Source organism: Ruditapes philippinarum, unplaced genomic scaffold, assembly GCF_026571515.1.
Source record: "Ruditapes philippinarum isolate M1 unplaced genomic scaffold, ASM2657151v2 ctg379_1_1_1_1, whole genome shotgun sequence".
NCBI lineage: Eukaryota > Metazoa > Mollusca > Bivalvia > Venerida > Veneridae > Ruditapes > Ruditapes philippinarum.
This window is the reverse complement of record NW_026856736.1, coordinates 112,969-137,680: the sequence shown is the minus strand read 5'-3', so window position 1 is coordinate 137,680 and position 24,712 is coordinate 112,969. Positions and strand designations below refer to the sequence as shown.

The 24,712-nt window shown below is 35.1% G+C and overlaps 1 pseudogene; it reads right to left on the bottom strand.

The window, feature by feature from the left end:
- Positions 1-21,929: 21,929 nt before the first annotated feature.
- On the bottom strand, positions 21,930-24,530 carry LOC132747528 (uncharacterized; annotated as a pseudogene).
- Positions 24,531-24,712: the final 182 nt, after the last annotated feature.

The following is a 24,712-nucleotide window of genomic DNA, read 5'->3' as shown; positions in this document are numbered from 1 at the left end:
AATGTTTGTAAGAATATTATAGTTTTAGTTCAGTCATCCATGAAGTTTAAAAAGTTTGAAAGTTTGACTTATACACACATATGGCCAGGCCAATTTGACCCCAGGGACCATGCTTTATACATATATAGTTAAAGTCTTAAAAGGTTATACTTCTTGCAAAATATCAAAGGTCTATGCTTATAAGCCTGTATCTGTATTTAGTCTTTGCACTAATGTCCAAATAAAAGGCCTGAATTTCTAAATGTCAACTTCGCACAAACAGGCTTTTTAACTTGTTATGATATTTGTCATGTAAGTATTTCCACGCTAACAGATTACAAGTATGCAATTTGGATCAAAAATTACAACCTTATATGACTTCTTAAGTAATTCCTGACTTGCATTAAAGAATTATGCCCTGTTTTAGCAATGTATCTCAAGTGAGCAAATCCATTTGAAATTACCACATGTTTTTACATTTTTAATTTTATGTGTATAAAATTCATATAAATACGGTGGCACAAAGGTGACATGTGTGTGTTTTTATTTATCTCGTTGCCACGAGATACTATGTCGTGGCCACGAGTTACTAAGTCGTGGCAACGAGATACCTAAGTCGTGGCCACGAGTTAGCTAAGTCGTGGCCACGAGATACTATCTCGTGGTCACGAGTTACTATGTCGTGGCCACGAGTTACTAAGTCGTGGCCACAAGATAGCTTAGTCTTGGCCACGAGTTAGTATGTGGTGACCACGAGTTACTTAGTCGTGCCCACGAAATAGCTAAGTCGTGGCCACGAGATAAATAACCAATCAGAATACAATATATATATATTATGAATTTTTTAAACTTTATAACTTACTTTTACATGCAACATTAATCTTTGAAAATACTGAAGGTATTCACTTTGAACTTGTCTTTAGGATCATATTAGAAAGTCACCTTCCAAGGCCCATCAGACATTAATTTTAACTATAGCTCATTGTTGGGTCAATTTTGTGGCGAATTTGTCAGTTCGTACGTACTACACCTGTTAACCTTGTTTATACGATAACTTTGGAAGGAATAAGTCCTGGTTTATTTTATTTGAATGGGACATTGCCCATGGACAGTAGATAGCCTACAAGGTAAATCCTTTTCTGATGAATAATTTAGAAGGGATAAACCATGGTTTATATATCTCATCATTGCACCTGATCAGTAGATGACATCTAATAATTTCGAGGTCTTTGGTCAAAATCAGGGTCATAGTGACGCTAAATGTAAAATTATTGACCTGTCAATAAGTTGTATAAATGGCACTTTTACAGGCTGGTGAAGTATGGACATCCTTGTGCTATCGCACATATCTAGTTAAATAGAGAAATTCATATAAATGGTGTAATCTGATTGGTTATTTATCTCGTGGCCACTAATCATTTTTCATTGACGCGCCTATAGTATAACGCTTACATTTTGCGCGCTTTACACTATGTTTGTATAACGCTAATGACGTCACGTCAAATATATATGCACGGCAGGCAATACCATTTTTACGGAGTCGCAAAATCGGCACGAGTGTGTGATAAATATGTTATATCCAACAAGGTCAATATTTTTTCGTGATTAATATGTTCATTTTGTTTCATATTTTAGTACAATATAAAATGAAGTATAATATCAATACAACATTTTTTGTTTGTCCATAGCCCCGTAACATCCATGCTCACAAAAAAATGACTGGAGCCTCTTCGAGTCTTCGCTCCTGAAATGACAAATCTCCGCCGCAGCTGGAAAAAAATATATCGTAGAAACAAAACACAAAAATACACTCATAAGCAAAGAAAGCAAACTGTAAAACTAACCATAGTTGTAAGGCAGCGAGCATTCCAAGATAATAGACAAATATCATTATACGTGGTTCGAATAAACGTGAGTAATTCATTAACACTTACCTAATATAACAAGAAAAACAACGATGTTCATAGTTATTTTTATTCCTAGTAAATATTGTACTTTGATTCTTTTTCTTCAAAAAAAATAAATGGCGTTTTAACTACAGGAGTTAATGGGTCGTGGGTTTCAAATTTCCAAAAAGACAAGAACCGGTTGAACCGGGTGATGCTCCCCGAGAAGGTTTTGGACACAGGAAAGTATAAAAAAATGAACAATGGGCAAAAACTCCAAAATTAGGCAAGGCCGAGTTATGTTTTTTTTGCACTGCACTGCTATTCAATGAGATCTATCTATCTATAAAGTTTCCTGATGATATCTCTTATAGTTTCAGAGTTATGTCCAAGGAAAAATTCAAAGTGTAAAATGAACAAAGGGCAATAACTCCAAAATTAGACAAGGCTTTGTTAAGGTTCTTTAAGCATTGCAGTTCTATCTAATGATATCTAGCTACCTACACAGTTTCATGTTGATATATCTAATAGTTTTAGAGTTATGTCCCGGAAAAAAGTTAAAAAATAAAAATAAACATAGGGATATAACCTCAAAATAATGCAAGGCAGAGTAATGATTCTTTAACACTGCACTTCTACCCAATGAGACCTATCTATCTACAAAGTTTCATGTTGATATCTCTTATAATTTTAGAGTAATGTCCCGGACAAAGTTCAAAGTGTCAAAATGAACAAAGGACAATTACTCCAAAAGTAGGCAAGACAGTGTTACAGTCTTGTGTTCTGCAACTTTCTTAATGAGATCTATCTACCTACAAAGTTTCATGTTGATACCTCTTATAATTTTAGAGTTATGTCCTACACAAATTCAAAGTGTGAAAATAAACAAAGGGGAATAATTAAAAACATAGGCAGGGCAGAGTTACGGTTCTTGTGCACTGCACACCTACTCAATGAGATCTATCTACCTAAAAAGTTTCATGTTGATACCTCTTATACATTTAGAGTTATATCCCAGAACAAGTTCAAAGTGTAAAAAAAACAAAGGGGAATAATTCAAAAATTAGGTATGGCAGAGTTACGGTTCTTATGCACTGCACACCTACTCAATGAGATCTATCTACCTACAAAGTTTCATGTTGATACCTGTTATACATTAAGAGTTATGTCCCGGACAAAGTTAAAAGTGTAAAAATTAACAAAGGGGGATAATTAAGAGTTATGTCCCGGACAAAGTTCAAAGTGTAAAAATAAACAAAGGGGGATAATTCAAAAATAAGCAAAGGCAGTGTTACGGTTCTTATGCTCTGCACATCTGCTAAATGAGATTTATCTACCTACAAAGTTTCATGTTGTTATCTCTTATAGTTTAAGAGTAATGACCCGGACAAAGTTCAAAGTGTAAAATAAACAAAGGGGAATAATTCAAAATGTAGGCAAGACAGTGTTACAGTCTTGTGTTCTGCAAACCTACATAATGAGATCTATCTACCTACAAAGTTTCATGTTGATACCTCATATAATTTTAGAGTTATGACCTGCACAAAGTTCAAAGTGAAGAATTAACAAAGGGGTATAATTCAAAAATTAGGCAAGGCAGAGTTACACTTCTTATGTACTGCACACCTTCTCAATGAGATCTACCTACCTACAAAGTTTCATGTTGATACCTCTTATACATTTAGAGTTATGTCCCGGACAAAGTTTATAAGCGTTGTTAAATTATGCTGTAGCGTTCATACATACACATTAATTTTTAAAATGCTATCAAATTTGTATCGTTATTATCGGTATACATCGTGCTTTGTTGATAATTTATTTTTCAATACTTTTAATAGCTATTATAAAAGACAACTACTTAGTTTATAATATAATGTAAACAAGAAAAAGCTTACTTCTTTACATAAACCTGGAAATGGAAATAATGTTACAAATCAAAACAATATCAATCAACACTTTTGACTATTTTTCTAAGGGCTTGCGGTTTGCGTTCGTCAATATACATCATTTGATGCCAAAAATGGATGAAATCAGATATCATCTAGGAAAAATGAACAAACCAGATATCTTTGGTATTTGTGAAACATATCTAAATGAAAATATTCATAATAATGAATTGAAAATAGAAAACTTTGTTTTTGAAAGAAAGGATAGAAATGGAAGAAACGGAGGGGGGTTGATAGTTTTCATAAATGAGAAAGTGCCCTACAAACGTCGAAATGACCTAGAAAATGAAAATTTAGAATCTCTTTGGATAGAGATAAACTACCCTAATACAAAAACGTTTCTAGTAAACTATGTATACCGCCCTCCAAAAGTACGTCAATCATGGATTGATGAATACGAACAGCAACTTGATGAAATTGATTCTAAATATTCTGAGTATTATATTCTAGGCGATGTAAATATTAATTTTATGCCTGATAAACTCAGAAACAAGTTCAATAATACAAAATGGTCTAATTTAATATCAAAATTTGGTCTTAAGCAATTCATTCAAACTCCAACAAGAACAACTAAAACTAGTGCAACAATTATTGATCATATTTATGGCAGTGTGAATAGTCATTCACATGTATGTAATATATTTGTATCAAATTTATCAATAAGTGATCACTTCCCTGTCTGTTTCATTAGAACAGTTAAATCACGAGTTAAACGTGGTTTCCATAAGACAATAAAATATAGATCATTCAAGACATTTAATGGACAATCTTTTCAGACTGATTTAGCTCGATCTTCTCTAGAATCTGTGGAGTATATTGTTGATCCAAATTTAGCTTTACAAACCTTTTTTTTCAATAGTAAAATATATTATTACCAAACATGCTCCAATAAAAGAAAAGAGAATTAAATTTGATGCACAGCCTAAATGGTTCACTGATGAAATTAAAGCAATGATATTTTTAAGAGATAAATATCACAAAAATGGAGATTTCGATAATTATAAATTATTACGAAATAAAATAAATTCAGAGATTAAGAAAAGCAAAAAGAATTTCTTCAATAATGTAATAAATGAAAGAAAAAATCCAAAATACATTTGGCAAAATATTAATGATTTAACTAATTTAGGTAAAAAGGAAAATGTACTTATTCCCGAATGGCTCACTTTTGGCGATACTACATTTACTAATCATGCTAATATTATAAATGAATGGAACAAACATTTTGTAAACATTTCTAATATTGTCGAAAAAGTACAGTTATCTAACGACGAATTTAAAATATTGAAGGATAAGTTAGATAATAAATTGAAATGGAAAGAATTCAAAATTGAAAGCATTTCTGCATTTGAAGTTAAAAACATTATTGATAAACTAGATGCAAATAAAGCTACTGGACTAGATGAACTAGGTCCAAAAATAATAAAATCGTGTGGTGACTTTGTGACCCCAATGATTGCTAGCATAATTAATAACAGTATAAGACAAGGAATATTTCCCGATGAATTAAAAAATGCCCGAGTTATTCCAATTTTCAAATCTGGACTGAAAGATGATCCGAGCAACTATCGACCTATTTCTATCTTGCCTACAATATCTAAGATTTTTGAACGTCACATAGCTAATCAGTTACAGCATTTTTTTCCAAAAAACAGATATTTTACATAATAAACAATCAGGGTTTCGAAAGAATCATTCATGCAATACGGCCCTAATTCATTTGATAGACTCCTGGCTAAAAGATGTTGATTTTTTTTTTTTTTTTTTTTTTTTTTTTTTGGTTTTACGTCACATCGACACAGTATAGGTCATATCGCGACGTTCCAGCTTTACTGGTGGAGGAAGACCTCAGGTGCCCTTCCGTGCATATTTCAGGCATGAATGGGCACCTGAGTAGAACCACCGACGTTCCTTAAGCTAGCTAGATAACTTCCTCGCATGAAAGAATCCAAAGTCCCTGTCGGGATTCGAACCCACAGCGGCGAGGGGAGAGTGATTTGAAGTCAACGACCTTAACCACTCGGCCACGGACGCCTTAAAAGATGTTGATAGTGGCAAATATATAGGTACAGTATTTTTAGACCTGCAAAAGGCGTTTGATTTAGTTGACCATGAAATACTTTTATATAAACTCAAACTTTATCACTTTTCTGTCACATCAGTAAAACTGTTTCATTCGTATTTGTCTAATCGTATGCAATTAATTCAAATTGGAGACTTAAAATCTGACGTACAATATGTTACCTCTGGCGTTCCACAAGGCTCAATATTAGGTCCTTTACTGTTTCTTCTTTATATAAATGATCTACCAAATATTTGCGAGGATGTTAACATAGATTTATATGCTGATGATTCCACGTTGCATAAATCTGGAGATGACATATCAGTTATAGAAGAAAAACTACAATATAGCCTTAATATGATTATTAAGTGGTGTAAAATAAATAATATGCTTTTACACCCTAAAGAAAATCTAAAAGTATGCTGGTAGGTAGTAGACAAAAGCTAAAGATTGCAAAAGCATTAAATTTGAAAATTAACGACTCAACTCTTGACAATGTAGAATCACAAAAACTGCTTGGTATTTATGTTGAAAATACACTCAATTGGCACTGTCAGGTAAATGATGTGTGTAAAAAATTGAACTCTAGAGTTAATTTATTTAGGCGTATAAAGTACTTTTTGGGTCGCTGCGCTTGCGCAGAGCGGCCCAAAGTTATAAGCTACATCTGAAGCTTATGGCGAACCGAATTTCGGCAATAAATATACATGCACGTAGTAAATAGTTCCGTATGGTCGGTAACAAGTTAGAAAATCCGTACCTTCATTCTATACAGGAGGGTTATCATACATTTTGAAATGTATCATGATATCGAAAATTACAGTAAATTTGTGCTGTGTACAGAAAAAATATCAATGCGCGATTGAATCACGTGACAGGTCATTGAGGTCAGCCATGTTGATTCGACTTTCGTCAGTTCGTTATTGATACAGACATCCAGGATATTTTGAAGAAATTGTAAGTTCTTTAGTAATTTTGACAGTTCTTCGATTGAATAAGAAAGACTTTATGAAACTGAGCCACCCGTGTGATCAATTTTTGAAGATTTGTTTATAAAATTTGTCGGTAACAGTGTAACGATTTGTCACCGTGACGATTCGTCCCAATTTAGTGACGATTCGCCCCACCTAAAATTAACATTTATAAAATTCATGTGATGTTAACTTGCGGTGGTGCGCTACGGTCACTTCCTGTTTCTTCTCTTCACGAAAGTTATTTTCTCTCCAAAAATTTTGGAATTAATCTCAATATTGCAATTGGTTTATGAATATCTAATGTCCATATTTACCAGGTTTGATGGTCCATTATACATGTAAAGTGCTTTTCAGACTTTTTCATTGTTGTCCATTGATACTCAAAATGTCCGCCATTTTGAATTTCTCCCAGAATGCCTAGCGTTTTTGTAAACATCCTGTATGACTCTGCAGGCCTACATCCAGTAAGTTAGTCATGTTTAAACACTTTATTTAACCTTTTTCAATTGCATCTGTCCTTCTGTTTTATAAAATTATCAGATTACCATGCCATTCAGTGGATCTACCCACCAATATGCCCTTGCTTGTGCAGGATAGGCCTGCAATCAGTCTATCTATGCAGTTCTCCACTTGCATAAAGATACACATGGGGAAGGCGAAAGGCCCAGTTTGTCGTAACAGGCTTGTTCTTCTTTATCTTTGCTCCCTATTGTTGTCGGACATTGAACCTAACCCTGGTCCTAGGAAGCTCAAATTTCCATGTGTCATTTGTAGTAAAGCCTGTAAATGGGTGGGCAAACCTAGTGTTTGCTGCGACACATGCGACTGCTGGTATCACCAAGAATGCATGGGTATGCCCGATGCGGTCTACAAAGCCCTTACCAACTACACATGGGAATGCGTCCAGTGTGGGCTGCCGAACTTCTCAACTGGCTTATTCAACACAAAACTCTTTGACACTACAAATAGTTTCGCCAACCTTAGCGATACCTCAAACATTGACAGTGAGATCAGCTTTAGCTGCCCCAATGCTACTTCATCGCCGCATCGCAGACTCCATAGCTCCACTTCAGGTAACCAACCAGAGAAACGGTATGACCTGCCACTCAGAGTGCTGAACATTAACTGCCAGTCTATTAAAGGCCCAGGAAAGAAGGCTCAGCTCGAGAATATGATTGCCTTAACAGAAGCCGACATCATTATTGGCACTGAATCCTGGCTGGACAGCAGCATTAATTCCTCTGAAGTCTTCCCACCACACTTGAAGTCATACAGACGTGACCGCCAAGATGGAACACAGGGAGGCGGGGTTTTCTTGCTTGTTTCTGACATTTATACAAGTGATGAGCCAGCAGAGCTGAACCCACCAGGTGATTGTGAGGTGGTATGGTGCAAAATCAAGGTAAAAGGAGTCCAAGACCTGTATGTTGGTGCTTTCTACAAGCCTCCATCCAAGACAACCCCTGAATACCTTGACATGCTTGACACCTGCCTTTCGCGGATACCCAGGGGTGTGCACTTATGGTTGGGCGGTGACTTTAACCTTGGAGGTATAGACTGGGTCAATGAGTGTCCACAGCTACATGCCACACCCATGAAGCAATGCCAGCAACTCTTAGACATATTGAAAGATGCCTTCCTTGTTCAGATAGTTGATAAACCTACTCGAACAACCGAATATACGGAATCCTGTCTTGACCTCTTCTTCACCAATAACCAGTCTCTCATCAACCGTTGCGAAGTCCTTCCTGGCATAGCCGACCATGAAGCAGTGTTCATAGAGTCAAGCCTCCGCCCCATGAGAGTTCGTGAACCTCCAAGGAATGTCCTTCAATATAGAAAAGCTGACTTTGAAAGCTTCAAGGCTGAACTGACGTCATATTTACCACAGTTCACTGAAGAGACAGCCAACAGCTCTGCTGACCATTCCTGGAAGATCTTTGAGAGTAAGCTGAAGTCATTAGTCACCAGGTACATTCCCTCCAAAACCATCTCGGGTAACAAGATACACAAACCATGGATCACCAAGACAGTAAAGACTCTCCATCGAAAAAGAAACAAACTACTATCCAAGTTCAAATCAACTGGTTCCCTCAAGGATAGGCGGCGATACCATCAGGCCAAAAGAGAAACTCAAAAGAAAGAACGACAAGAATATTGGCTATACTTAGAAGATCTAATCGATGCTAATGATCCAGCCTCAGAACAACCATCAAAACAAAAAAAGTTCTGGAATTACATCAAATCGTTGAGAAGGGACAACTGTGGGGTTTCACCACTGAAAGACAAGGGCAAGTTACATGCTGAATCAATCGACAAAGCCAATATCCTAAACAAACAATACCAATCCGTTTTCACTAGGGAGGACAAATCCAGCATCCCAAATCCTGAGGGTGAACCATCCCCCACCATGCCTGACATAGAGATTACCAACAAGGGAGTGCTTACACTACTCAGGAAGCTCAACCCAAAGAAGGCAGCAGGCCCAGACATGATATCTGCGCGCATCCTTAAGGAGATGGCTGAACAGTGTTCATCATACCTGGTCGTCATCTACAGAAAGTGCCTCTCTTCTGGCAGCATACCTGAGGTGTGGATAACAGCCAACGTGTCAGCCATATTTAAGAAAGGGGAGCGCTTAAAAGCCATCAACTATCGACCGGTATCCCTCACCTGCATAGCCTGCAAGATGCTGGAGCACATCATCGTTACCAACATAATGAATCATCTGGATAGTCACAAGATACTCACCGACAGCCAGCATGGATTTAGAAGAAGGCGGAGCTGCGAAACCCAGCTACTAACGCTGACAGATGAGCTCACCAAGTCCATGGACCGGCGTAAACAACATGACCTCGCTGTACTGGACTTCAGCAAAGCCTTCGACCGCGTCCCACACAGTCGCTTGCTTGTCAAGCTCCATCATTATGGCATCAGAAACCATACCCTGAAGTGGATTGAGGCATTCCTCACAGGCCCCACTCAGCGCGTAGTTGTTGATGGAGCAAACGTCCGACCAGCACCCGTTATCAGCGGAGTCCCCCAGGGAAGTGTGCTCGGACCCATACTCTTCCTGGTCTTCATCAATGACCTGCCACTTCATGTCACGTCCAAAGCCAGACTCTTTGCTGACGACTGTGTGGTATACCGGGAAATCAACACTGAAGAGGACTGCCACGTTTTACAGGATGACCTGAAGAAGTTGGCATTGTGGGAGAAACGCTGGGGCATGAGTTTCCACCCAGAGAAATGCAGCATAATCAGGGACCACAGGAAGAGGAACCCCATCATATACCCGTACTCCTTGAAGGGCCACACACTCGAGATAGACTCGATAACCAAGTACCTCGGAGTCCATATGTCTGGAAACCTCTCCTGGAATCAACATGTTGACAAGATCGTAAAGAAGGGCAACAGTACACTCGGCTTCCTTCGACGCAACCTGCGCATCAGCAATGAACAGGTCAAGAGCACAGCCTACATGTCACTCGTGCGACCAGGCCTTGAATATTGATCCACCGTCTGGAACCCTTATACCAAGGACCTTACACGCAAGCTCGAGATGGTCCAGAGGAGAGCTGCAAGATATGTGACGAACCGTTACCACAACACAAGCAGCGTATTCTCAATGATCCAACACTTGGAGTGGGAGACATTAGAGTCACGACGGACCAAAGCCCAGCTGACCATGATGTTCAAGATCACCAATGACCTTGTGGACATACCAGTCAGCGATTATCTCACCCCTGCCCCGAGCCGCACTAGAAGTGACCACTCCAAGAAGTTCCATCTACCATCAACATCTACATCGTACTACAAGAACTCCTTCTTCCCTCGTACAGCCACAATATGGAACAGCTTACCTGCCTCCGTTGCAGAGGCCCCTGACTTGGTATCCTTCAAGCAGGGGCTATCAGCCATCACATTCTAAGTCGCCTTATGGGCCCAGCTACAAGTACCCACTAGTGATATCCAAGGCTGTGCCGGCAGCGGCCACCGTAACCGGAGAGGTTTGGGTTGAAGAGGCGAAATATAGCTGGCCATACTTTTTGTCTATATCTCTACCTTTGTACTATCCAACCTCTTCTAACTTTCTATCATTTCTTGTATATTTCTTTTTCTTGACCTAGCACCACCCGTCGCGTCATAGTCAAGTGTAATTGCGCCGACGTACAATGTAGATGTAGATGTAGATGAGGCTAAATAAGAAAGACTTTATGAAACTGTGCCGCCCGTGTATAAATTTTTGAAGATTTGTTGATAAAATTTGTCGGTAACAGGGTAACGATTCGCCACAGTGACGATTCGTCCCACCTAAAATTAACATTTTTAAAATTCATTTGGACTGAAAAATATTTATGTTTGAGTATTTTTGCTTCTGTTTGGTATATCCTTTATATTTAATAGATAACAGATAAAGGTTCAACAGAACTAACTGTATAATAATAAATTATAAAATTAATCTGGATTCTCATTTGTATAGGATATTAAAATATTTAATAATAATAAATAAACTAGATAATAGATTGCTGTTATAGATTAAGTATTGTTATATTGTTTTTATTTACTCAATCATAGATATTCGTTTCTACATGCAGATTGTCATACATTGTATTTTCTATTGTTCTATTCACGGATTTATATTACAAAATGTAAATCCGTGTTCTATTAATCTGATAAAATAAAGGAAATTTAGACAATGCAAACAGAAAAAGTGAAAGGTGTAATATAATCTAGATTAAAGGGGTGCAGGGGAGTACTATGGAGTTGTAGGGGCGGGACATCTGTGATGAAGTGGTTATAGATATTGATTCTAAACCATGGCCCCTGCTGTTGGGTTGAAAATAAATTCAGCGTGAATGATTTGACCTATTTAACAAACTTTTACTTTTCATACTGTCGCCCGTCCAAAATTATCTCAGCGTCTCTCTGACAAATTAAATTAGTTAGACTAATAATTCTATGAATGCTATTGACAATGGTATTGTAGCATGACATTATGTAATGGCAAATTGGTGAACCAAAAATTATTGTTTGTTTACAATGCATATATCATAGAGGAAAAATAGAATCCCTTAAGAACACCCAAAATGACACCATTGAAAATGTTGCAAGCTCGGTTTGTTTGAGGCTAAACAGTACTGGAAAATGCAAATTACTGTCCTCACCCCCTAGCACATACTGGCTTAAAGGTCCATAATATGCCCCAGAAATGATTTTAATTTATTTTTCAAAAGCCTGTTATTTTTGGTGACCTATTATAACTTCCAAAAAGATACTCAATGGGCAATTATCTGAACCAACCTTTGACTCAGCTGTTGCTTTTTAGCAATCAGTATAGTTAAAGTGATTTAGTATTTTGTATGGAAGTCAAAAAACTACTTTGTTTACATGCAAACAGTAAGGCCTTACATGTTGTAACTTGTAAGTCTGTCCTAGAGGAGGTGTCTGATTATTCTTTAAGGCTTCGGTTCACACTCTGACACTTACCGAGTTCAAATACTTTGCCAAATTCAGTTTTTATAGTCTAATTATTGAAACAATCTAAACCAAAGTTTTTGAAAAACAAAGAAAAAAATACACAGAATCTTGATGAACAGTATCCTTTTTTGTTCAGTTCCCCCATTCTTTTTTTCATTAAGGGAACACACATTGTATTCTTTGGGAATCATACACCACTTTTCATGGAATGGCACTAACATACATGTCACATTGGAGGTTCCATGATCACTGCCATAAAAATACACCTGCTAATGTTTCTAATTTCAAAATTTTACCATTACATGTTTAAATGTTGAATACTGCTTAACCTGGTGCTATTTTGTGTGAACAGTAGCATGCACTTTCCAGTACTATCCATGAACTGGCTCAATCAAACTGAGCAGCATTTTCAATATTGCGATTTTGGACTTTCTTTTTAGAATTTCTGTTTCTCTTTATGTACATAATTACCTAGTATTAAGCTTTAAATGAGCGAATAAAGAGACCCTTAAGGACAAACACATATGCAAACAACTGGATTTTATTTATTTTGCTCAAGCATTGTCACTCAGTCACATTTGCCTGTATTTAAAGAAAAATTCTACAACTAGATTTTTTTAGAAGGTAATTTCTGATCCAGAAGTGTTCGCCCACAAACAAGTGTGTGGTTCCCCATTCTGCTCTATGCTAGTGCATACAAAAACAGACGATAGTACTTAGACTGTGTATCATAAAAAACTTTGTTTACATGATGATTAGGGGACTTTCTAGTAATATGAAAAAATTGTTGATATAAGGAAAATATATAATTAAATTGATAACATGGGATTTGACTGATTAATTTCACAAATAATCCTTGTATTTTATAAACATGAATGATATTGTCTGAATGGTTTAAGGTCAACACTTTACTTGCTTCTGATTTGTTCCAATAGTTTGATGCATTGACCTGTTTTGAGTTGGTATATATATACATGTACATGATGTCACTGATTTGACTATTAAGCCAAAGGATTTAGATAACTATAAGTTGGGAATGCTTTATTGTTGATATGAAAATCATATGAATGTTAAATAAAAAATGCATTTATTTCAGGTGTGTGATATAGCAGACTGTTGTGTGAGGTTTTTAATGTGATATGGTCAAGACATACTATGATAGTATTGTTCAGTGTAAGTTCTCTTTAAATGTTTGTTTATAATAAAAACCCACATTTATTTTATTGAGCTGTGGAAAATTTTGAAACACATATATATATTTGACTTAGTAGTCAAAATTAAAAACAACATTACCCTCATGGAAGTATTTCCAGTACAAAAGCAGTATACCAGCTTTTTTGCAATAAATGCTGTTGTTTTTCCCTTGTGTCCAGAATGATATGCAAATACTGTCAAGAAATATATTCAGAAATACATTGAAATTTGTATACATATCATTCTTATTCTATTCTTCCCGATACATGTATGAATCAAAAGCTCGCTAACACTGCTCATTTTTGGGACATTTTACACTATTCAAGTAATCATTCTGGGAAAACAGAGCAAGTGTATGATCTGAAATTTTTGCATATAGGTTTTTTGCTGAGATTTACATCAAATAGAATATCATATAATCAATCTTGAAAAATTATTTCCAATCCGGTCATGTCAAAAGCCTCAGTGGAGTCCCTTTAAGATGACTGACCATCAAGGTCAAATACTGAATTTAACTTATTGTCATATTGTTAAATTTATTTGTTTTGTGTTGCATATATATTTATAAGAAGATTTCCTTGAAAAATATTTACCTCATTTTGACTGGAAAAGTACATATATTATAACAACCTTAGAATTCAGCCATCAGAGGCCATTAATGCTAAAGGTTACTAGTAATAAGAGTATGAGTCTGAAGTTAATATTTATGATTTCTCTTTGGTTACAGAGAGAAACAGTTTTCCTTTTTGTATTTTATTATATTGAAAAATGTATAATTTGCTGTCAAGTTGTGTGTAACTAAATGTGTAACTAGTACATTTTACATTATTTTCTGTTCTTAGTATACTTCTGTCATGTTACTGTTGGATAACAGTAAAGGTACAGTAGGTTCAGACAAGTTATATACATGTATACTTGAAAACTAGTAGTTGGAATTCAATACCACTTCATACAATGGTCAAGCAAAATGAGAGAAAGTGCAGTGCACAATAACCATCACTCCATCTGCAGTATTTATAGAGTTATTGCCCTTTGACCCTTTTCCTTGTCTTTCTGGACTTATTACAGAGTTATTCAATAAAACTTCATCAATGGTCAACCACATTGTAAGGAAATGCAACATACAAGAACTACAACTTATTATCTTTAATTGCCCACAAACATAGCTCTATTTCAATTCTTTTACAAGGTATTCTGTTACATCCTAATGTCCAAAGCAGTTTTGTGGGGGTATTAATCACATTTAGTGATAGTTCTAGTTTTAACTGACCATACTTGACTTATTGTTTTGTGAGAATTTCATGAATCTCTCTGGATGAAATTGTGACATTGATAAGTCATGTATTCACAATAACTGAAAGTTTATCCCTGATGGAACACTTATTACTAGTATGCATATAAACAGAAATATTTTTCAACCATTTTCTTTCCGAGTTGTTTGAACTTGATAACTTGAATATCAGATTGATAATAACTATGATCCCCAAGAATGAGCATGTTTTTCATATAACCATTTAATCATTTCTTTTTACATGTTATATTTTCTTTGATTGATATGTGTTCTTTTGTGTGTGTGTTTTTATTTTTATTTTAGAAGGCCGCATTGTAAATAAGATGTTGCAATCTGTATATGTCTTAATGTTGTTACCTTCGGTAAATAAAGTTATTATTATTATTAATTATTATTATTACAAAGTTTCATGTTGATACCTCTTATACATTTACAGTAATGTACCGACAAAGTTCAAAGTGTAAAAATAAACAAAGGGGGATAATTCAAAAAAATTAGGCAAGGCAAAGTTACGATTCTTGTGTACTGCACAACTACTCAATGAGATCTATCTACCTACAAAGTTTTATGTTGATACCTCTTATACTTTTAGAGTTATGTCCCGGACAAAGCTCAAAGTGTAAAATAAACAAAGGTGAATAATTCAAAATGTAGGCAAGACAGTGTAACAGTCTTGTGTTCTGCAAACCTACTTAATGAGATCTATCTACCAACAAAGTTTCATGTTGATACCTCTTATAATTTTAGAGTTATGACCTGCACAAAGTTCGAAGTGTGAAAATAAACAAAGGGGAATAATTAAAAACATTGGCAAGGTAGAGTTACGGTTCTTGTGCACTGCACACCTACTCGATGAGATCTATCTACCTACAAAGTTTCATGTTGATACCTCTTATAGTTTTAGAGTTATCTCCCGGACAAAGTTCAAAGTGTAAAATAAACAAAGGGGATACTTCAAAAATTAGGTAAGGCAGAGTTACGGTTCTTGTGCACTGCACACCTACTCAATGAGAACTATCTACATACAAAGTTTCATGTTAATACCTCTTATAGTTTTAGAGTTATGACCTGCACAAAGTTCAAATGAAAATATACAAAGGGGGATAATTTAAAAATGAGGCAAGGCAGAGTTACGGTTCTTGTGCACTGCACACCTTCTCAATGAGATCTATCTACCTACAAAGTTTCATGTTGATACCTCTTATACTTTTAGAGTTATGTCCCGGACAAAGTTCAAAGTGTAAAATAAACAAAGGGGGAATAATTCAAAAATAAGGCAAGGCAGTGTTTACGATTCTTGTGTACTGCAACACCTACTCAATGAGATCTATCTACCTACAAAGTTTCATGTTGATACCTGTTATACATTTAGGATTCATGTCCCGGACAAAGTTCAAAGTGTAAAATAAACAAAGGGGAATAATTCAAAAATTAGCAAAGGCAGAGTTACGGTTCTTATGCACTGCACACCTGCTTCAATGAGATCTATCTACCTACAAAGTTTCATGTTGATACCTCTTATTGTTTTAGAGTTATGGACCCGGACAATGTTCAAAGTGTAAAATAAACAAAAGGGAATAATTCAAAAATTAGGCAGGGGCAGAGTTACGGTTTTTGTGTATGCATACTTACTCAATGAGAAAAATCTATCTGCCTACAAAGTTTTCATGTTGATACCTCTTATACTTTTAGATTTATGTCCTGGACAAAGTTCAAAGTGTAAAAATAAACAAAGGGAATAATTAAAAAATTAGGCAAGGCAGAGTTACGGTTCTTGTGCACTGAACAACTTCTCAATGAGATCTATCTACCTACAAAGTTTTCAAGTTGATACCTCTTGCTGTTTCAAAGTTATGTCCCGGACAAGAAAAGCGACGGACGGAGACAAGGGCGGCGAACTATATGCCCCGCCGGAATTTTTCGGGAGCATAAAAAACACGTAGATGAATCAAACTATATTGATGAATCTATTGAATCTGTTTTTGGCCCGAATATACTAAACCGAGAACCTGCATAAACATAAACTTGCCTGATTGTATGGGTATATTGTTGTTATGAAATGTTTACATTATAAGTATTCTTTTAAGTATAACATTATTCATAATGACCTTTTTTTATTTAAATAACAATAGATTTAACCACAAAACATTGACATTGTTTGCTCCTTTGTTAACAAATGTGTTGTGGTGTATCAACTAATCTGATTAGAAAATTAGAAAAAGAAAGGTCAGGGATCTAAAGCATTGCACGACAAAACTTTATGGGGATGGATCAATCAATCAATCATTTTATACATTTTTTACGCAACTACTGATTTACTTCTTATTTAAGAGTACCATCCAAGCTATTAAGAATTCAAATATTAGAAATTGCGAGGCTGAATTTTTGCTTTGAATTGGATAATTCGATGAATCCCAGACAAATTCTACAGTGGCTACCCTTCTTTTGCATCTGAGGCTGTTATATATTCTGATATAACGTTTAGTCCTCCATTCCTCAGGACTTTGAATTTTCCTCTAGTATTCGGAACTTCGTATGGTTCTGATTTCTGTGCATGTTATTTTTAAAAAGACATAAAGCTGCATCTATTTATTTTCTTAAGATGACCAGTGTCTACACAGTAGTCTGGGTAATCTATTTGCATATTTATTTTTTTGAGATTTAGAAGGTAAAGTTGCAATGAAGTTGTTTACAAATGCATTCTGTTGTTGAGTTGAATGATATGGATTCTGTCAGATTTTTAATTTCTTGCTGTAATGTAGTACTTGTACATTTCTTTGGATCACGTTTATGCTTCTTTCCTAAATTTCCATGTGCAAAACATGGGCTGTGGAGATGCAGTTGTATTTCCATAAATGTATAACATAATCTTGTAAGGAAAAATAAAAGGCAGCAACATTATTACATTACCTCATGGCAAGAGGCCTTGCAATCACACGAGGCATCTAGGGACCTTCCCTGTCTCTTTCTGTAGTATTAATGTCACATTATATTTTAGTGTCAAATGTGTACGAAACCATAACGTGGCATTTAAAGAAATGATTATCACCTCTCTGTTGATGTTTAATAATTTTCACATGTCCGCTTTTGAATAAATGCCTTCCTTTTAACATTGGTTTAGACTTGTTAAAGTCTGTTTTATTGTTGCCATCATCCACTGTCACTATCATTTTTGACCTATAGAAGTCAGTTTGACAGTAACAATGCTATTGCTTGTATATTGATCCATAGCAAAAAGCCTGCAGGAAAAATTGCCGCCGGGAAGTTCTTCCAGTCCGTTGGGAAGCAATGATATTTTCTCAGCCTGGTTTGCTTGTCCTGCTTTATTTGTGACAGAGTGTCAGACACTTCTTTCTGGTACCATTTACCATCATCAACAGAAATAACTATATTTTTTGACTCTCCTGATTCAATACATGCTTGATATCTGAAAATATACAACAATCACATTTTGAATATCATCAATAAAGATCTGGATCAGAGCGCATCTCAGTTATACACAAATCAACAGATAAGATCTTGACCGCAGTAAAAAGAACCAAGACAGAATGATTTACCTGAACAAAAGAAATGTACTGTAGTAGGCCACTTTTCATAAAGTAGTCTCAATAAATACTTCACATCTATCAACATCACTAATCATTATGTACAAAGGTTTATCCGTAGTAAAGAAAAAGCAGCATATATTTTATCAAACACATTAATATGTTAATAAAAAAGAAATTAGGAAGAAGTTTTATAAAATAGAAAAGTGCTCACCTGTCAATTAATTCAGGCTTTTTCCCAGTAGAGCTCCATCCCCCTACATTGTAACCATTTTTTTTTTAACTCGATTACAGATAATCCAGATAATTCTGATCTATAAAACTTTGCCCCAGGAACATCATTTTCAGTTAACTTTACAGAAAATTGATGCCAATGTTTACATGTGAATGTACGACCTTCTAAGATTGTGTGTATACGTAGTACACACAGCAGTTAGCAGTGACGTGGTTGTAAATCTCTCCTAAAGCTGAGGAATATGGAAATTTCAGTGAAAGTTCACAGTATATGTTTGGCGCCATGAAAGAAGATTGATCTTTTCTATCTTCTGAAATGTTAAAGATTTTGTTTGTGAAAAAGGTGCAATATAGTCCACCCTTTATGTTGGAATTATCTTACAAATGATAATGATGTCTATATCAAGATCGTATGTTTTAATTCAAAATTAATTTACGGGAATGTTTCCACACTTAACACCAGCTGTTCAAAAAAAAACTTGATAGTGGTTCATATCAGCTACAAGCTGTTTTCACAACCGATCATAAATGAATAATTCAAAGTTGTCGCTACTTAAACTGTACATACAACATTAAGTCCCAAACAAATATATTCCAATTACCTCATTATTTTCAAACATAGGAGCGAGATTTTAATATTTAGAAAATCATGCAATAATGTGAAAATACACACATTGAATTTTGCACAATAATTTATGTAAACTGTTTACATGGAATATTGAAACAGGGGGGGGGGTCCTAAAAGAAACACTGTGTTCCTTGTGGTTACTGAAATCATGTTACGGGTCACCGTGAAGAAAACGAGATGAACGTGTCAGGATGTCAGGATAAGCATGCATGACACATCTGAATAACTTTGGATGTCATGCTAGAATTTTAAACTGTCAAAATAAATTGCCACGGCAGTCACGATGCAGATTAACTACGCAATAATCCGTAGATCTCTTTCCTATGTAACTTTCTTACCTTTCCCGTTATACTTGCAAATATATTTCTATGCGGCCCAAAATCAGACGTGGTTCTTATCTTAACGACCATAGTATTGAAACTTTACCACATCTCCCATACAACCATGATTTTTTTAAATGAGAGTTCTGGGAGCGCCTGTAAACTATGCCCAACACAAAAATATCCCACCTGCAACTACAGTGCAACACTGTCTAAAACTTTTCACATATCTCTATAATACTTTTCATATACGTCTCTTAATTGAAAGGAAACTTTTTATGCTATTATGAAAAATATAAATGATTATTATTGCGTAATTATTACTACAGATTTTATTTGTAACTAAGGTTCATTAGAAATACTAGAAAAAACATTAAATGCTATTTTACGACCAAGTCCTTCTTTTTACGAAATTACTTACATAATTAGAATCTAGTCAAACAGAAGTAACTTTAATTTCATTGGTATATATTTTTCTTATAAATGCATCATCACTTGGTATTAACATGATTCAATAAAGGTTACAACGACGACTGATTTTTCTAAAGTCTGGAACTAATTGCATTTGAGCAGGCCTGCATTTCAAACGACCAGTTTTGAGTTTATCTTACGTAATTATCTTCACAATAAGATACACGATTTAGATGCCTGTTTCTGTAAACTTGAATATCAGATTGATAATAACTATGATCCCCAAGAATGAGCATGTTTTTCATATAACCATTTAATCATTTCTTTTTACATGTTATATTTTCTTTGATTGATATGTGTTCTTTTGTGTGTGTGTTTTTATTTTTATTTTAGAAGGCCGCATTGTAAATAAGATGTTGCAATCTGTATATGTCTTAATGTGTTACCTTCGGTAAATAAAGTTATTATTATTATTATTATTATTATTACAAAGTTTCATGTTGATACCTCTTATACATTTACAGTAATGTCCCGGACAAAGTTCAAAGTGTAAAATAAACAAAGGGGGATAATTCAAAAATTAGGCAAGGCAAAGTTACGATTCTTGTGTACTGCACAACTACTCAATGAGATCTATCTACCTACAAAGTTTTATGTTGATACCTCTTATACTTTTAGAGTTATGTCCCGGACAAAGCTCAAAGTGTAAAATAAACAAAGGTGAATAATTCAAAATGTAGGCAAGACAGTGTAACAGTCTTGTGTTCTGCAAACCTACTTAATGAGATCTATCTACCAACAAAGTTTCATGTTGATACCTCTTATAATTTTAGAGTTATGACCTGCACAAAGTTCGAAACATACAAAGTTTCATGTTAATACCTCTTATAGTTTTAGAGTTATGACCTGCACAAAGTTCAAATGAAAATAAACAAAGGGGAATAATTTAAAAATGAGACAAGGCAGAGTTACGGTTCTTCTGCACTGCACACCTTCTCAATGAGATCTATCTACCTACAAAGTTTCATGTTGATACCTCTTATACTTTTAGAGTTATGTCCCGGACAAAGTTCAAAGTGTAAAATAAACAAAGGGGGATAATTCAAAAATAAGGCAAGGCAGTGTTACGATTCTTGTGTACTGCACACCTACTCAATGAGATCTATCTACCTACAAAGTTTCATGTTGATACCTGTTATACATTTAGATTCATGTCCCGGACAAAGTTCAAAGTGTAAAAATAAACAAAGGGGAATAATTCAAAAATTAGCAAAGGCAGAGTTACGGTTCTTATGCACTGCACACCTGCTCAATGAGATCTATCTACCTACAAAGTTTCATGTTGATACCTCTTATTGTTTTAGAGTTATGACCCGGACAATGTTCAAAGTGTAAAATAAACAAAAGGGAATAATTCAAAAATTAGGCAGGGCAGAGTTACGGTTTTTGTGTACTGCATACTTACTCAATGAGATCTATCTGCCTACAAAGTTTCATGTTGATACCTCTTATACTTTTAGATTTATGTCCTGGACAAAGTTCAAAGTGTAAAAATAAACAAAGGGGAATAATTAAAAAATTAGGCAAGGCAGAGTTACGGTTCTTGTGCACTGAACAACTTCTCAATGAGATCTATCTACCTACAAAGTTGATACCTCTTGCTGTTTCAAAGTTATGTCCCGGACAAGAAAAGCGGACGGACGGACGGACAAGGCGGCGACTATATGCTCCCCCGAATTTTTCGGGGAGCATAAAAAACACGTAGATGAATCAAACTATATTGATGAATCTATTGATCTATTTTGGCCCGATATATACTTACCGAGACCTGCATAAACATAAACTTGCCTGAATTGTATGGGTATATTGTTGTTATGAATGTACATATATAAGTATTCTTTTATTATAACATTATTCATAGATGACCTTTTTATTTAAATAACAATAGATTTAACCACAAACATTGACATGTGCTCCTTTGTTAACAAATGTGTTGTGGTGTATCAACTAATCTGATTAGAAAATTAGAAAAAGAAAGGTCAGGGATCTAAGCATTGCACGACAATTTTATGGGGATGGATCAATCAATCAATCATTTTATACATTTTTACGCAACTACTGATTTACTTCTTATTTAAAGTACCATCCAAGCTATTAAGAATTCAAATATTAGAATTGCGAGCTGAATTTTTGCTTTGAATTGGATAATTCGATGAATCCCAGACAAATTCTACAGTGGCTACTTCTTTTGCATCTGAGGCTGTTATATATTCTGATATAACGTTTAGTCCTCCATTCCTCTAGTATTCGGAACTTCGTATGGTTCTGATTCTGTGCATGTTATTTTAAAAAGACATAAAGCTGCATCTATTATTTTCTTAAGATGACCAGTGTCTACACAGTAGTCTGGGTAATCTATTTGCATATTTATTTTTTTGAGATTTAGAAGGTAAAGTTGCAATGAAGTTGTTTACAAATGCATTCTGTTGTTGAGTTGAATGATATGATTCTGTCAGATTTTAATTTCTTGCTGTATGTAGTACTTGTACATTTCTTTGGATCACGTTTATGCTTCTTTCCTAAATTCCATGTGCAAAACTGGCTTGTGGAGATGCAGTTGTATTTCCATAATGTATAACATAATCTTGTAAGGAAAATAATAAGGCAGCAACATTACTACATTGCCTCATGGCAGAGGCCTTGCAATCACACGAGGCATCTAGGACCTTCCCTGTCTCTTTCTGTAGTATTAATGTCACATTATATTTAGTGTCAAATGTGTACGAAGCCATAACGTGGCATTTAAAGAAATGATTATCACCTCTCTGTTGATGTTTAATAATTTTCACATGTCCGCTTTTGAATAAATGCCTTCCTTTTAACATTGGTTTAGACTTGTTAAAGTCTGTTTTATTGTTGCCATCATCACTGTCACTATCATTTTGACCTATAGAAGTCAGTTTGACAGTAACAATGCTATGCTTGTATATTGATCCATAGCAAAAGCCTGCAGGAAAAATTGCCGCCGGGAAGTTCTTCCAGTCCGTTGGGAAGCAATGATATTTTCTCAGCCTGGTTGCTGTCCTGCTTTATTTGTGACAGAGTGTCAGACACTTCTTTCTGGTACCATTTACCATCATCAACAGAAATAACTATATTTTTTGACTCTCCTGATTCAATACATGCTTGATATCTGAAAATATACAACAATCACATTTGAATATCATCAATCAAGATCTGGATCAGAGCGCATCTCAGTTATACACAAATCAACAGATAAGATCTGACCGCAGTAAAAGAACCAAGACAGAATGATTTACCTGAACAAAGAATGTACTGTAGTAGGCCTACTTTTCATAAAGTAGTCTCAATAAATACTTCACATCTATCAACATCACTAATCATTATGTACAAAGGTTTATCCGTAGTAAAGAAAAAGCAGCATATATTTTATCAAACACATTAATATGTTAATAAAAAAGAAATTAGGAAGAAGTTTATAAAATAGAAAAGTGCTCACCTGTCAATTAATTCAGGCTTTTTCCCAGTAGAGCTCCATCCCCTACATTGTAACCATTTTTTTTAACTCGATTACAGATAATTCAGATAATTCTGATCTATAAAACTTTGCCCCAGGAACATCATTTTCAGTTAACTTTACAGAAAATGATGCCAATGTTTACATGTGAATGTACGACCTTCTAAGATTGTGTGTATACGTAGTACACACAGCAGTTAGCAGTGACGTGGTTGTAAATCTCTCCTAAAGCTGAGGAATATGGAAATTTCAGTGAAAGTTCACAGTATATGTTTGGCGCCATGAAAGAAGATTGATCTTTTCTATCTTCTGAAATGTTAAAGATTTTGTTTGTGAAAAAGGTGCAATATAGTCCACCCTTTATGTTGGAATTATCTTACAAATGATAATGATGTCTATATCAAGATCGTATGTTTTAATTCAAAATTAATTTACGGGAATGTTTCCACACTTAACACCAGCTGTTCAAAAAAAAACTTGATAGTGGTTCATATCAGCTACAAGCTGTTTTCACAACCGATCATAAATGAATAATTCTAAGTTGTCGCTACTTAAACTGTACATACAACATTAAGTCCCAAACAAATATATTCCAATTACCTCATTATTTTCAAACATATGAGCGAGATTTTAATATTTAGAAAATCATGCAATAATGTGAAAATACACACATTGAATTTTGCACAATAATTTATGTAAACTGTTTACATGGAATATTGAAACAGGGGGGGGGGGGGGGTCCTAAAAGAAACACTGTGTTCCTTGTGGTTACTGAAATCATGTTACGGGTCACCGTGAAGAAAACGAGATGAACGTGTCAGGATGTCAGGATAAGCATGCATGACACATCTGAATAACTTTGGATGTCATGCTAGAATTTTAAACTGTCAAAATAAATTGCCACGGCAGTCACGATGCAGATTAACTACGCAATAATTCGTAGATCTCTTTCCTATGTAACTTTCTTACCTTTCGCGTTATACTTGCAAATATATTTCTATGCGGCCCAAAATCAGACGTGGTTCTTATCTTAACGACCATAGTATTGAAACTTTACCACATCTCCCATACAACCATGATTTTATTACATGTGATTTCTGGGAGCACCTGTAAACTATGTGCAAACACAAAAATATCCCACCTGCAACTACAGTGCAACACTTTCTAAAACTTTTCACATATCTCTATAATACTTTTCATATACGTCTCTAAATTGGAAGGAA